This window comes from Mesoplodon bidens (genome assembly GCF_964165515.1).
Source record: "Mesoplodon bidens genome assembly, chromosome: 7".
In the NCBI taxonomy this organism is placed as follows: domain Eukaryota; kingdom Metazoa; phylum Chordata; class Mammalia; order Artiodactyla; family Ziphiidae; genus Mesoplodon; species Mesoplodon bidens.
In genome coordinates, this window is record NC_138164.1 from 22447216 (window position 1) to 22462943 (window position 15728).

Below are 15728 nucleotides of genomic sequence, written 5' to 3' on the forward strand. Positions count from 1 at the left end.
AAAGAAGCAGCTGCTAGTTTTATTGATCTTTGCTATTGTTTTCTTTGTTTCTACTTCATTTATTTCTGCTCTGATCTTGATGATTTCTTTCTTTCTGGTAACTTTGGGTTTTGTTTGTTCTTCTTTCTCTAGTTCCTTTAGGTGTAAGGTTAGATTGTTTATTTGAGATGTTTCTTGTTTCTTGAGGTAGGCTTGTATAGCTATAAACTTCCCTCTTAAACTACTTTTGTGCATCCCATATGTTTTGGATCGTTGTGTTTTCATTGTCATTTGTCTCTAAGTATTTTCTGTATTCCTCTTTGATTTCTTCAGTGATCTCTTGGTTATTTAGTAATGTATTGTTTAGCCTACATGTGTTTGTGTTTTTTATGATTTTTTCTCTGTTATTCATTTCTAATCTGATGGTGTTGTGGTCAGAAAAGATGCTTGATATGATCTAAGTTTTCTTAAATTTACTGAGGCTTGATCTGTGACCCAAGATGTGATCTATCCTGGAGAATGTTCCATGAGCACTTGAGAAGAACGTGTAATCTTCTGTTTTTGGACGGAATGTCCTATAAATATCAATTAAATCTTTGTGGTGTATTGTGTCATTTAAAGCTTCTGTTTTCTTATTTATTTTCATTTTGGATGATCTGTCCATTGGTGAAAGTGGGGTGTTAAAGTCCCTTATTATGATTGTGTTACTGTCAATTTCCCTTTTAAGGCTGTTAGTATTTGCCTTATGTTTTGAGGTGCTCCTATGTCGGGTGCATAAATATTTACAATTGTTATATCTTCTTCTTGGAATGATCCCTTCATCATTATGTAGTGTCCTTCTGTGTCTGTTGTAATAGTCTTAATTTTAAAGTCTATTTTGTCTGATATGAGAATTGCTACTCCAGCTTTCTTCTGATTTCCATTTCCATGGAGTATCTTTTTCCATCACCTCACTTTCAGTCTGTATGTGGCTCTAGGTCTGAAGTGGGTCTCTTGTACAAAGCAGATATATGGCTCTTGTTTTTATCCATTCAGCCAGTCTGTGTCTTTTGGTGGGAGCATTTAATCCATTTACATTTTAAGGTAATTATCAATATGTATGTTCCTATTACCATTTTCTTAATTATTCAGTGTTTGTTTTCATAGGTCTTTTCTGTCTCTTATGTTTCCTACCTAGAGAAGTCCTTTAGCATTTGTTGTAAAGCTGGTTTGGTGGTGCTGAATTCACTTAACTTTTGCTTGTCTGTAAAGTTTTTAATTTCTCTGTTGAATCCGAATGAGATCCTTGCTGGGTAGAGTAATGTTGCTTATGTTTTTTTCCGTTTCATCACTTTAAATGTGTCCTGTCACTCCCTTCTGGCTTGCAAAGTTTCTGGTGAAAGATCAGCTCTTAACCTTATGGGGATTCCCTTGTATGTTATTTGTTGTTTTACCCTTGTTGCTTTTAATATTTTTTCTTTTTATTTAATTTTTGATAGTTTGATTAATTTGTGTCTTTGTATGCTTCTCTGTGGATTTATCCCATATGTGACACTCTGTGCTTCCTGGACTTGACTATTTCCTTTCCCATATTAGAGAAGTTTTCAACTATAATCTCTTCAAATATTTTCTCAGTCTCTTTCTTTTTCTTCTTCTGGGACACCTATAATTCAAATGTTGGTGAGTTTAATGTTGTCCCAGAGGTCTCTGAGACTGTCCTCAATTCCCTTCATTCTTTTTCTTTATTCTGTTCTGTGGTAGTTATTTCCACTATTTTATCTTCCAGGTCACTTATCTGTTCTTCTGCCTCCGTTATTTGCTATTGGTTCCTTTTAGAGAATTTTTAATTTCATTTATTGTGTTGTTCATCTTTGCTTGTTTGCTCTTCAGTTCTTCTAGGTCCTTGTTAAACATTTCTTGTATTTTCTCCATTCTATTTCTGAGATTTTGGATCATATTTACTACCATTACTCTGAATTTTTTTCAGGTAGACTGTCTATTTTCTCATCATTTGTTCGGTCTGGTTGGTTTTTACCTTGCTCCTACATCTGCTGTATATTCTTCTGTCTTCTCATTCATTTTTTTTAACTTACTGTGTTTGTGGTCTCCTTTTTGTTTGCTTCAGTTTTGTTGTTCCTGTTGTTTTTGGTGTCTACACTCAGCGGGTTCAGTGGCTTTGGGGAAAAACAAACAAACAAAAAATGAACATATACAATTCCAAACCAAATGGTAATAACAATACTAAACAGACAAAATCACACAAAGAAACTCACACTCACACTCATAAAAGAAAATAAGAAGTAAACAACTAAAAAAAAAAAACCAAGAACAGACAGTACACTAGGACAAATGATGAAAGCAAACCTAAACAGACAAGATCACACAAAAAATGCACACATACACACTCGCAATAAGAGAAAAAGAAAAAAACTTAAACAATGTAATAAAATAAATAAAATAAAAAAATAAAAATAATGAGTTTAAAAAATAATAAATAAAAAATAATAAAAACTTTAAAAAAAAAGAAAGAGAGGGTTTCCCTGGTGGCACAGTGGTTGAGAGTCTGCCTGCCGATGCAGGGGACACAGGTTCGTGCCCCTGTCTGGGAAGATCCCACATGCCATGGAGCGGCTAGGCCCATGAGCCATGGCCACTGAGCCTGCGCATCCGGAGCCTGTGCTCTGCAATGGGAGAGGCCACAAAAGTGAGAGGCCCATGTACCACAAAAAAAAAAAAAAAAAGAGAGTAACCAAAACAATAAACAAATCCACCAATGATAAAAAGCACTAAAGACTAAACTAAGGTATATATAAAACCAGAAACGAATCAGATGCAGAAAGCAAACCCCAAGTCTATAGTTGCTCCCAAAGTCCACCGCCTGAACTTTGGAAACACCCATTGTCTAATCAGGTATTCTTCAAATACAGGGTTTTTCAAGTTGATTGTGGGGATTTAATCTGCTGCTTCTGAAGCTTCATGGAGAAATTTCCCTTTCTTTTCTTTGTTTGCACAGCTCCTGGGGTTCAGCTTTGGTTTTGGCCCTGCCTTTGCATGTAGGTCACACTCAGGCATCTGTTCCCCTCCCGGGAAAAAGGGGGTTAAAGCAGCAGCTGATTAGGACTTTCTTGTTCACTCAGGCCAGGGAGAGGGAGGAGTTTGGTAGTCATAAGTGGAATATAGGGCAAGCTTGTGGTGGCAGAGATTGGCGTGACATTGCAACAGCCTGAGGCATGCTGTGTGTTCTCCCAGGGAAGGTGTCCATGGATTGTGGGACCCTGGCAGTGACTTGCTGCACATGCTCCTGGGGCAGTGTGGGAAGTGACCTGTGCTTGCACACAGAATTCTTGGTGGCAGCAGTGGTGGTGTTAGCAGTTTATGCCCATCTCTGGGGTCTGAGCTGATAGCCATGGCTCACACCCATCTCTGGAGCTCACTTAGATGGTGCTCTGCCTTCTGTGCACACATGGAGTGGGAATCCCCTCTCCTTGTGCACCCTGAAAAAAATGGTCTCTTGACTCTTTGGCAGGTCCAGACTGTTTCCCACACTCCCTTCCAGCTAGCTGTGGCACATTAGCCCCATTCAGGCTGTTTTCATGCAGGCAACCCCGGTCCTCTCCCTGGCATCTGATCTTCTAAGCCCAAGCATCGGCTCCCAGCCCCCACCTGTCCCAGTGGGTGAGCAGACAAGCATCTGAGGTTGGTGAGTGTTGGTCAGCATTGATCCTCTGGGCTGGTATCTCTCTGCTTTGCCCTCTGCACCCCTGTTGCTGCACTCTTCTCTAAGGCTCTGAAGTTTCCCCCCTGCCCACCCCTTGTCCTGCCAGTTAAGGGGCTCCCTAGTGTGTAGAAAATTTTCCTCCTCACAGCTCCATCCCAAAGGTGCAGGTCCTGTTCCTATTGTTTGGTCTCTGTTTTTTCTTTTTTCTTTTGCCTTACCCAGGTATTGGGGACTTACTTGTCTTTTGGGAAGTCTGAGGTCTTCTGCCAATGTTCAGTAGGTGTTCTGTAGGAGTTGTTCCACATGTAGATGTATTTTTGATGTATTTGTGGGGAAGAAGTTGATCTCTCCATATCTTACTCCTCTGCCATCTTGAAGGGCCTCCTAGCCAATGAGTCTTTTTCTGAAATTTCACATTTAAAATTTTTTCTTGTTAAAGTTCAAATTCTCTTAGGAGGGATTGGGCATGAAGCTTTGTTCACACTGAAATTTAAGGGGCTAATATAAGATTTTACTCCTGAAGACAAGTTAATAGCTTATAAACTCCCAAGCTCTGGAGGGAGAAGGAAGGGAATAAGAAAGAACTACAGAGATGAGGATGTAACAAAAAAAAAATTCTGGAAACCCCTAACTTAGACTTTGTCAACTCTGCAGTTCTGCAGGGTTGATATCGCCATCTGGGCAAGGACCTGAGGCCAAGCCTGGCAGAATGTGCTGTTCTCTCCTTATTCTCTACAATTAGTTTTCAGATTCAATATTGCTCAATCCTTTAACAGTTTCCTGATGGCATACCATGAAATGTGGGGAAATAAATCCTCTATCTATTTTATAATTCAGAGTGAAATATCCTCAGTTTATTGGTTTTGAGTATACAATTGATTCTGGCCAGTCATTCATTAGTAATGGGTAAAATGATTTTAAATATTCAATAACTGTGCTATGCCCATTTCTGTATCTACATATGTCTTCATAAGAATCACCAAGTGTAATTTTACGTTTATCTATTCAAGCTATGGCCAATGCTGAGTTTAGCAATAAATTACTTACAGACACTTTTTATTTTAAAGCTCGATTAGGATTCCACAATATATATATTTGTCAAATACTGAATAATTCAGATGGCTTTTAACTAGTTCTCAATACAAAGGCTGAGGGTGGGGAGTAGGAGTTAGAGAGAAAGTCATCATAGAGCCCAGGAGAAAAAAGAGCAAGAAGTGAATTAACAACTCCAAGTTAATAAGAAAGTAAATGGATAATTAGAGAGCTATGTGATCATACTCATTTGAATGGAGAAGTTCATCTAGGTTGATGGTTGGAGCAAGGCTAAGGTTAATAAAAGCAGCTAATATTACTCAGTGCCATGTCTGGGACTGTGCCAAGCCCTTTACATGTGTTATCTCACTGAACCATTACCGAAGACCTAGGAACAAGGTACCACTATAATCCTGATTTTATAAATAAGGATATTGTTGTTGAGAGATGTCATGTAATGTGCCTATTTCCAGAAGCAAAGAGTAAAAGTTAGTCTCGTCTGTTGGATGATGGCTATCTAACTGGTCAGAGGCCATATGACTTTAGATCCCAAACTTGAAACCACTGCATTCTATTGAGAGGGATTAAGATACAGGCAGGAGGGAAGAAAAAGCAAAATTGATAAGCATCTTGGAATATGGATTGTTGGGATCAGAGGTACACACACTACAGCTCCATCTTTGCTGTGATGTGTTCTCAGTACCTACAGTTGCAATCAGTCTTTTCTCTTCTGGGATCCCATAGTACCTTGCATATAACCCTGTTATAACACTTTCATAGTCTGATTTGTTCTTTATTACATACTGACTTAAAAAATTAATTTTTAACAACTTTATTCACATACAATAAACTTCACACATTTAAAATGTACAATTTGATAAGTTTGACTAGTGTATATGCCTGTGAAACCACCACCACAATCGTCACCTCCAAAAGTTTCTTGGTGCCCCTTTTATAATGTGTTGTTTTACTTGTATCAGTCAGAGTTCTCCAGAGAAACAGAACCAACAGGTTATATATTATAAGGAATTGGCTTCTGCAGTTATGGAGACTGAGAAGTCCCAAGACCTCTAGTTGGCAAGCTGGAGAGCCAGGAGATTCAATGGTGAGGTTCCAGTCTGAGTCCAAAGGCCTGAGAACCAGGAGACCCAATGGTTAAGCTCTAGTCTGAAGGCTGTAGGCTCCATGCAAAGAAGAGCTGATTTTTCTGTTTGAGTTCAAAGGCAGGAAAAAATTAATGTCCCAGCTCAAACAGTCAGGCAGGAAGAGTTTCCTCTTACTCAGCTTTTTTGTTCTACTGATTCTATTTTGTTCAGTTGATTGATGAGACCCATCCACAGTAGGGAGGGCAATCTGCTTTACTCAGTATTCCTAGTCAAATATTATTCTTATCCAGAAACACTCTTACAGACACACCCAGAATAAATTTTGAACAAATGTCTAGGCACTCTGTGGCCCAGTCAAGTTGACAGATAAAATTGACCATCACAACTCTTTTCCTTGTCCATCTACCCAGGCAACAACTATTGATCTTTTTCTGTCACCATACATTAGTTTGCATTCCTTAGAATATTATATAAATAAAATCAAACAGTATGTACTGTACACTTTTTGTTCTGATTTTTTTCATTCAACATAAGTATTTCACTCACACTTTTGCACTTATGAATAGTTTATTCCTTTTTATTGCTGAATAGTTTTATGTTGCATAGATGTATCACAGTTTATTTATCTATTCATCTGTTGATAGATATATGGGCTGTCTACAGTTTTTAACAATTACAAATAAAGCTGCTATGAGTGTTCACATACAAGCCTTTGTGTGGAAATATATCAATACTTTTATTTCTCTTGGGTAAATACCTAGAAGTGGAATGGATGGATCACATGGTAGGTGTATGTTGAACTTAAAAAAAAAGAAGTGTGGAGAGGAGCTTCAAGATGGCAGAAGAGTAAGATGTGGAGATCACCTTCCTCCCCACAAATATATCAGAAATACATCTACATGTGGAACAACTCCTACAGAACACCTACTGAACCCTGGCAGAAGACTTCAGACCTCCCAAAAGGCAAGAAAGTCCTCACGTACCTGGGTAAGGCAAAAGAAAAAAGAAGAAACAGAGACAAAAGAATAAGGATGGGACCTGCACCAGTGGGAGGGAGCTGTGAAGGAGGAAAGATTTCCACACACTAGGAAGTCCCTTCGTGGGCGGAGACTGTGGGTGACAGAGTGGGGAAGCTTCAGAGCCACGAAGGAGAGTGCAGCAACAGGGGTGCAGAAGGCAAAGCAGAGAGACTCCCACACAGAGGATCAGTGCCGACCAGTACTCAACAGCCCAAGAGGCTTGTCTGCTGACCTGCTAGGACGGTTGAGGACTGGGAGCTGAGGCTCGGGCTTCAGAAGTTGGATCCCAGGGAGAGGACTAGGGTTGGTTGTGTGAACACAGCCAGAGGGGGGGCTAGTGCACCACAGCTAGCTGGGAGTGAGTCCAAGAAAATGTCTGGAGCTGCTGAAGGGCAAGAGCATTTTTCTTGCCTCTTTGTTTCCTGGTGCATGAGGAGAGGGGATTAAGAGCGCCACTTAAAGGATCTCCAGATACAGACACGAGCTGTGGTTATCAGCACTGACCCCAGAAATGGGCATGATTTGAAAAAGCTGCTGCTGTAGCCACCGAGAAGCCTGTGTGCAAGCACAAGTCACTACACATACCTCCCTTATCAGGAAACTGTGCAGATTTCCACTGCCAGGATCTCATGATCAAGGGACAACTTCCCTGGGAGAACACACAGTGCACCTCAGGCTGTTGCAACGTCATGCTGGCCTCTGCCACCGAGGGTTGTCCTGCACTCCGTACCCCTCTGTCCCCCTGGCCTGAGTGAGTCAGACACCCCAAATCAGCTGCTCCTTTAACCCCATCCTGCCAGAGCAAAAAACAGATGCCCTCAGGCAACCTATACATAGAGGCGGGACCAAATCCAAAGCTGAACACCAGGGGCTGTGTGAACAAAGAAGAGAAACAGAAATTTATCTCAGAAACCTCAGGAGCAGTGGATTAAATCTCCATAATCAACTTGATGTACTCTGCATCTGTGGAATACATGAATAGACAATGAATCACCCCATTTGAGGAGGTGGACATTGGGAACAACTATATATATATATATATATATTTCCATTTCTCTCTTTTTGTGACTATGTGTATGCTTCTCTGGGTGATTTTGTCTGTATAGCTCTGCTTTTACCATTTGTCCTAGGGTTCTGTCTGTCCATTTTTTTTTTTTAGTACAGTTTTTAGTGCTTGTTATCATTGGTGGATTTATTTTTCAGTTTGGTTGCTCTTCTTTCTTTCTTTCTTTTTTTAATTAAAATTTTTTTAATAATTACTTTTTTATTTAATAAATTAATTTAATTTTATTTTATATTCCTTCCTTCTTTCTTTTTTTCCTCCATTTTATTGTGAGCTGTGTGGATGACAGGCACTTGGTCCTCCAGCCAGGTGTCAGAGCTGTGCCTTTGAAGTGAGAGAGCAAAGTTCAGGACACTGGTCCACAAAAGACCTCTCAGCTCCAAGTAATATCAAATGGCGAAAATCTCCCAGAGATCGCCCTCTCAATGCCAAGGCCCAGCTCCACTCAACGACCAGCAAGCTCCAGTGATGGACACCCTATGCCAAACAACTAGAAAGACAGGAACACAACACAAACAATTAGCAGAGAGGCTGCCTAAAATCATAAGGACACAGACACCCTAAAACACACCAACAGACCTGGATCTGCCCACCAGAAAGACAAGATCCAGCCTCATCCACCAGAACACAGGCACTAGTCCCCTCCACCCAGAAGCCTACACAACCCACTGAACCAACTTTAACCACTGGGGACAGACACCAAAAACAATGGGAACTACAAACCTGTAGCCTGCAAAAAGGAGACCACAAACACAGTAAGTTAAACAAAATGAGAAGACAGAGAAATATGCAGCAGATAAAGCAGCAAGGTAAAAATCCACCAGACCTAACAAATGAAGAGGAAATAAGCAGTCTACCTGATAAAGATTTCAGAGCAATAATAGTAAAGATGATCCAAAATCTCAGAAATATAATGGAGAAAATACAAGAAACGTTTAGAAGAACTAAAGAACAAACCAACAGTGAAGAACAACACAATAAATGAAATTAAAAATATTCTTGAAGGGATCAATAGCAGAATAACTAAGGCAGAAGAATAGTTAGTGACCTGGAAGATAAAATAGTAGAAATAACTACTGCAGAGCAAAATAAAGAAAAAAGAATGAAAAGAATGGAAAGTCTCAGAGACCTCTGGGACAACATAAAACACACCAACATTTGAATTATAGGGGTTCCAGAAGAAGAAGAGAAAAGGAAAGGGATTGAGAAAATATTTGAAGAGATTATAGTTGAAAACTTCCCTAATATGGGAAAGGAAATAGTTAATAAAGTTCAGGAAGCACAGAGAGTACCATACAGGATAAATCCAAGGAGAAACACGCCAAGACACATATTAATCAAAGTATCAAAATTAAATACAAAGAAAAAATATTAAAATCAACAAGGGAAGAGAACAAATAACATACAAGGGAATATCCATAAGGTTAACAGTTGATCTTTCAGCAGAAACTCTGCAAGCCAGAAGAGAGTGACAACACACATTTAAAGTGATGAAAGGGAAAAACCTACAACCAAGGTTACTGTACCCAGCAAGGATCTCATTCAGATTTGAAGGAGAAATTAAAACCTTTACAGACAAGCAAAAGCTAAGAGAATTCAGCACCACCAAACCAGCTTTACAATAAATACTAAAGGAACTTCTCTAGGCAGGAAACACAAGAGGAGGAAAAGACCTACAAAAACAAACCCAAAACAAATAAGAAAATGGTAATAGGAACATACATATCAATAATTACCTTAAATGTAAATGGATTAAATGCTCCAACCAAAAGACATAGACTGGCTGAGTGGATACAAAAACAGGACTCACATATATGCTCTCTACAAGATACCCACATCAGACCTAGGAACACATACAGACTGAAAGTGAAGGGAGAGAAAAAGCTATTCCATGCAAATGGAAATCAAGAGAAAGCTGGAGTAACAATTCTCATATCAGAGAAAATAGAGTTTAAAATAAAGATTATTACAAGAGACAAAGAAGGACACTACATAGTGAACAAGGGATAAATCCAAGAAGAGGATATAACAATTGTAAATATTTATATACCCAACATAGGAACACCTCAATACATAAGGCAAATGCTAACAGCCATAAAAGGGGAAATCAACAGTAACACAATTATAGTAGGGGACTTTACCACCCCACTTTCACCAATGGACAGATCATCTAAAATGAATATAAATGAGGAAACACAAGCTTTAAATATATTAAACAAGATGGACTTAGTTGATAATTATAGGACACTCCATCCAAAAACAACAGAATAAACTTTCTTCTCAAGTGCTCATGGAACATTTTCCAGGATAGATCATATCTTGGGTCACAAATCAAGCCTTGGTAAATTTAAGAAAATTGAAATTGCATCAAGTATCTTTTCCGACCACAATGCTATGAGACTAGATATCAATTTCAGGAAAAAAATGGTAAAAAATACAAACACATGGAAGCTAAACAATACATTACTTAATAATGAAGAGATCACTGAAGAAATCAAAGATGAAATAAAAAAAATACCTAGTAACAAAGACAGTGAAAACACGACGACCCAAAACCTATGGGATGCAGCCAAAGCAGTTCTAAGAGGGAAGTTTATAGCAAAAAAAAAAAAAAAAAAAACTGTCTTAAGAAACAAGAATCATCTCAAATAAAGAACCTAACCTTACACCTAAAACAATTAGAGAAAGAAGAACAAAAAACCCCCAAAGTTAGCAGAAGCAAAGGAATCATAAAGATCAGGTCAGAAATAAATGAAAAAGAAATGAAGGAAACGATAGCAAAGGTCAATAAAACTAAAAGCTGTTTCTTTGATAAGATAAATAGAAGTGATAAACCATTAGCCAGACTCATCAAGAAAAAAAGGGAGAAGACTCAAATCAATAGAAGTAGAAATGAAAAAGGAGAATTAACAACTGACACTGCAGAAATACAAGGAATCATGAGAGATTACTAAAAGCAACTATATGCCAATAAAATGGACAACGTGGAAGAAATCGACAAATTCTTAGAAACGCACAACCTTCCAAGACTGAACCAGGAAGAAATAGAAAATATGAACAGACCAATCACAAGCACTGAAATTGAAATATGATTAAAATCTTCCCACAAACAAAAGCCAAGGACCAGATGGCTTCACAGGCAAATTTTATCAAACATTTAGAGAAGAGCTAACACCTATCCTTCTCAAACTCTTCCAACATATAACAGAGGGAGGAATACTCCCAAACTCATTCTACGAGGCCACCATCACCCTGATACCAAAAGCAGAAAATGATGTCACAAAGAAAAAACTACAGGCCAATAACACTGATGGACATAGATGCAAAAATCCTCAACAGGGGCTTCCCTGGTGGTGCAGTAGTTGAGAGTCTGCCTGCTAATGCAGGGGACACGGGTTTGTGCCCCAGTCCGGGAAGATCCCACATGCCATGGAGTGGCTAGGCCCGTGAGCCATGGCCACTGAGCCTGTGCTCCACAATGGGAGAGGCCACAAAAGTGAGCGGCCCGCGTACCACAAAAAAAAAAAAAAGAAAAAAATATCCTCAACAAAATACTAGTAAACAGAATCCAACAGCACATTAAAGGGGTCATGCACCATAATCAAGTGGGGTTTATGACAGTAATGCAAGGATTCTTCAATATACACAAATCAATCAATGTGATACACCATATTAACAAACTGAAGGAGAAAAACCACATGATCATCTCAATAAATGCAGAGAACGTTTTCAAAAAAATTCAACACCCATTTGTGATAAAAACCCTCCAAAAAGTTGGCATACAGGGAACTATCTTCAACATACTAAAGGCCATATATAAGAAACCCACAGCCAACATCGTTCTCAACGGTCAAAAACTGAAACCATTTCCAGTAAGATCAGGAACAAGACAAGGTTGCCCACTCTCACCACTGTTAAACAATGTGTTTTGGAAGTTTTACCCACAGCAATCAAAGAAGAAAAGGAAATAAAAGGAGTCCAAAACAGAAAAGATGAAGTAAAGCTGTCACTCTTCGCAGATGACATGATAATACACATAGAGAATCCTAAAGATCGTACCAGAAAACTTACAGAGCTAATCAATGAATTTGGCAAAGTAGCAGGATACAAAATTAATGTACAGAAATATCTTGCATTCCTATACACTAATGATGAAAAATCTCAAAGTGAAATTAAGGAAATACTCCCATTTACCATTGCAACAAAAAGAATAAAGTATCTGTGAATAAACATACCTAAGGAGACAAAAGGCCTGTATGCAGAAAATTATAAGACACTGATAAAAGAAATTAAAGATGATACAAAATGATGGAGACATATACCATGTTCTTGGATTGGAAGAATCAACATTGTGAAAATGACTGTACTACCCAAAGCAATCTACAGATTCAATGCAATCCCTATCAAACTACCACTGGCATTTTACACAGAACTAGAACAAAAATTTTCACAATTACTATGGAAACACAAAAGACCTCGAGTAGCCAAAGCAACCTTGAGAAAGAAAGACGCAGCTGGAGGAATCAGTCTCCCAGACTTCAGACTATACTAAAAAGCCACAATAATTAAGACAGTATGGCACTGGCACAAAACCAGAAATATAGATAAATGGAACAGGATAGAAAGCCCAGAGATAAACCCACACACATATGGTCACCTTATCTTTGATAAAGGAGGCAAGAGTATACAGTGGAGAAAAGACAGCCTCTTCAATAAGTGGTTTTGGGAAAACTTGACAGCTACATGTAAAATAATGAAATTAGAACACTCTTTAACACCATACACAAAAATAAACTCAAGATGGATTAAAGACCTAAATGTGAGGTCAGACAATATCAGTCTCCTAGAGAAAAACATAGGCAGAACACTCTATGACATAAATCACAGCAAGATCCTTTTTACACACGTACTAGGGAAATGGAAATAAAAACAAAAATAAACAAATGGGACCTAATGAAACTTCAAAGCTTTTGCACGGCAAAGATAACCATAAACAACACGAAAAGACAACCCTCAAAATGGGACAAAATTTTGCAAATGAAGGCACTGACAAAGGATTAATCTTCAAAATTTTCAAGCAGCACATTCAGCTCAATATCAAAAAACACAAAAAACCCAATCCAAAAATGGGCAGAAGACCTAAATAGACATTTCTCCAAAGAAGATATACAGATTGCCAACAAACACAAGAAAGAATGCTCAACATCATTAATCATTAGAGAAATGCAAATGAAAACTCCAATGAGATATCATCTCACACCAGTCAGAATAGCCATCATCAAAAAATCTACAAACAATAAATGCTAGAGAGGGTGTGGAGAAAAGGGAACTTTTTGCACTGTTGGTGGGAATGTAAATTGGCACAGCCACTATGGAGAACAGTATGGAGTTTCCTTAAAAAACTAAAAATAGAACTACCATACGACCCAGCAATCCCACTACTGGGCGTACTGAGAAAACCATAATTCAAAAAGAGTAATATACCACGATGTTCATTACAGCTCTATTTACAACAACCAGGACATGGAAGCAACCTAAGTGTCCATCAACAGATGAATGGATAAAGAAGATGTGGCACATATATACAATGGAATATTACTCAGCATTAAAAAATGAAATTTAGTTATTTGTAGTGAGATGAATGGACCTAGAGTCTGTCATACAGAATGAAGTAAGTCAGAAAGAGAAAAACAAATACCGTATGCTAACACATATATATGGAATCTAAAAAACAGACAAAAAAATTGTCATGAGGGACCTAGGGGCAAGACAGGAATAAAGACACAGACATACTAGGGAATGGACTTGAGGATATGGGGAGGGGGAATGCTAAGCTGGGATAAAGTGAGAGAGTGGCATGGACATATATACACTACCAAATGTAAAATAGATAGCTAGTGAGAAGCAGCTGCACAGCACACGGAGATCAGCTCAGTGGTTTGTGACCAGTTAGAGTGATGGGATAGGGAGTGTGGGAGGGAGGGAGACACAAGAGGGAAGAGATATGGGGATATATGTATATATATAACATTCACTTTGTTACAAAGCAGAAACGCATGCACCTTTGTAAAACAATTATACTCCAATAAAGATGTTAAAAAAAAGAAAGATAAAAACATGTCACACTCTTTTCCAAAGTGGGTGTATCATTTTATATTCCTACCAGCAGTGTATGAGAGTTCCAGTTCTTCCAGAACCTTGTGAACACTTAGTATGGCCAGTCTTTAATTTTATCCATTCTAATAGGTGTATAGTCATATCTCATTCTAGTTACTTTTGTTTTCCTAATGACTAAGGGTATTGAGCATCTTTTTATGTTATTTTCATCCATATATATTCTTTGGTGAAAGTGTCTATTCAAAAATTTTGGGCAATATTTTTGACTGTTTATTTTATTATTGTTTTTTGAGAGTTATTTACATGTTCTAGTACAAGTATTTTATCAGATATATCACTTGAAAACATTTTCTCACAGTCTATGGGCTTTCAGCTATTCTCTTCAGTGTCGTTTCAAGAGGAGACATTTTTGATTTGATAAAGTCCAATTTATCAATTTGTTCTTTTATGGATTATGAATTTGCTGTTACTCAAAGAAATATTTGTCTAACCCCAAATTACAAAAAAATTATTTTCTTCTGTAAGATTTATAGTTTTAGATTCTAAAAAACAGACAAAAAAATTGTCATGAGGGACCTAGGGGCAAGACAGGAATAAAGACATAGACCTACTAGGGAATGGACTTGAGGATATGGGGAGGGGGAATGCTAAGCTGGGATAAAGTGAGAGAGTGGCATGGACATATATACACTAATCTAATATGAGTTTTAGATTCTGTGATCCATTTGGATTAATATTTCTTCATGGTTCAAGATGTGATCAAAGTTCTATTTTATTCTGTTTTTTGCATAAGAAAATCTCATTGTTCTTGTGCCATTTGTTGAAACGACTGTCCTTTCTCCACTGAATTACCTTTTTTTTTTTTTTTGTGGTACGCCTCTCACCACTGTGGCCTCTCCCGCTGTAGAGCTCAGGCTCCGGATGCACAGGCCCAGCGGCCACGGCCCACGGGCCCAGCCACTTTGTGGCATGCGGGATCCTCCCGGACCGGGGCACGAACCCGTGTAGCCTGCATTGGCAGGCAGACTCCCAACCACTGCGCCACCAGGGAAGCCCCCATTGAATTACCTTTGTTGAAAATCAGTTGTCAGTGTGTGTGGGCTTATATCTGGATTCTCTATTGTTACGTTGGGCTGTTTTTCCATCTGTGCGGCCAATACCACACTGTTTGGATTACTGTTGCTTTATTATAAATAGTAGTGTTAGTGTAGTTCTGAAACTTTGTTTTTCCTTCTCAAAGATTTTTGGCTAATCTAGTCCCTTTGCATTTCAATGTGAAGTTTTAAATAAGTTCATAATTTCTACAAAAAAGCCTGCTGGAACTTTGATTAGTTTTACATTGAATTACAGATCAATTTTGGGAGAACTTGCAATTGACAATTGTGTCTTCTGACCCATGAACCTAATATGTGTTTAGAATTTAATTTCTCTCAGCAAAGTCTTGTATTTTTCAGTTTATAGCTATGTCACTTCTTTTGTTAGATTTATTGCTAAGAATTTCATATTTTAGTGCTATTTTAAATATTTATTTGTATTATATATATTTACAAATAGTGTGTTTAAAAATACCAATTTGTATTCATTTGTTGTTACTATAGAAATGCAACTGATTTTTGTACATTGACATTTTATCTTGAAGTCTAAGTACTCTCAATTATAAGTTCTAGGAGCTTCTTTGTAGATTGTATTGGATCTACTACATAGATTATCATTTT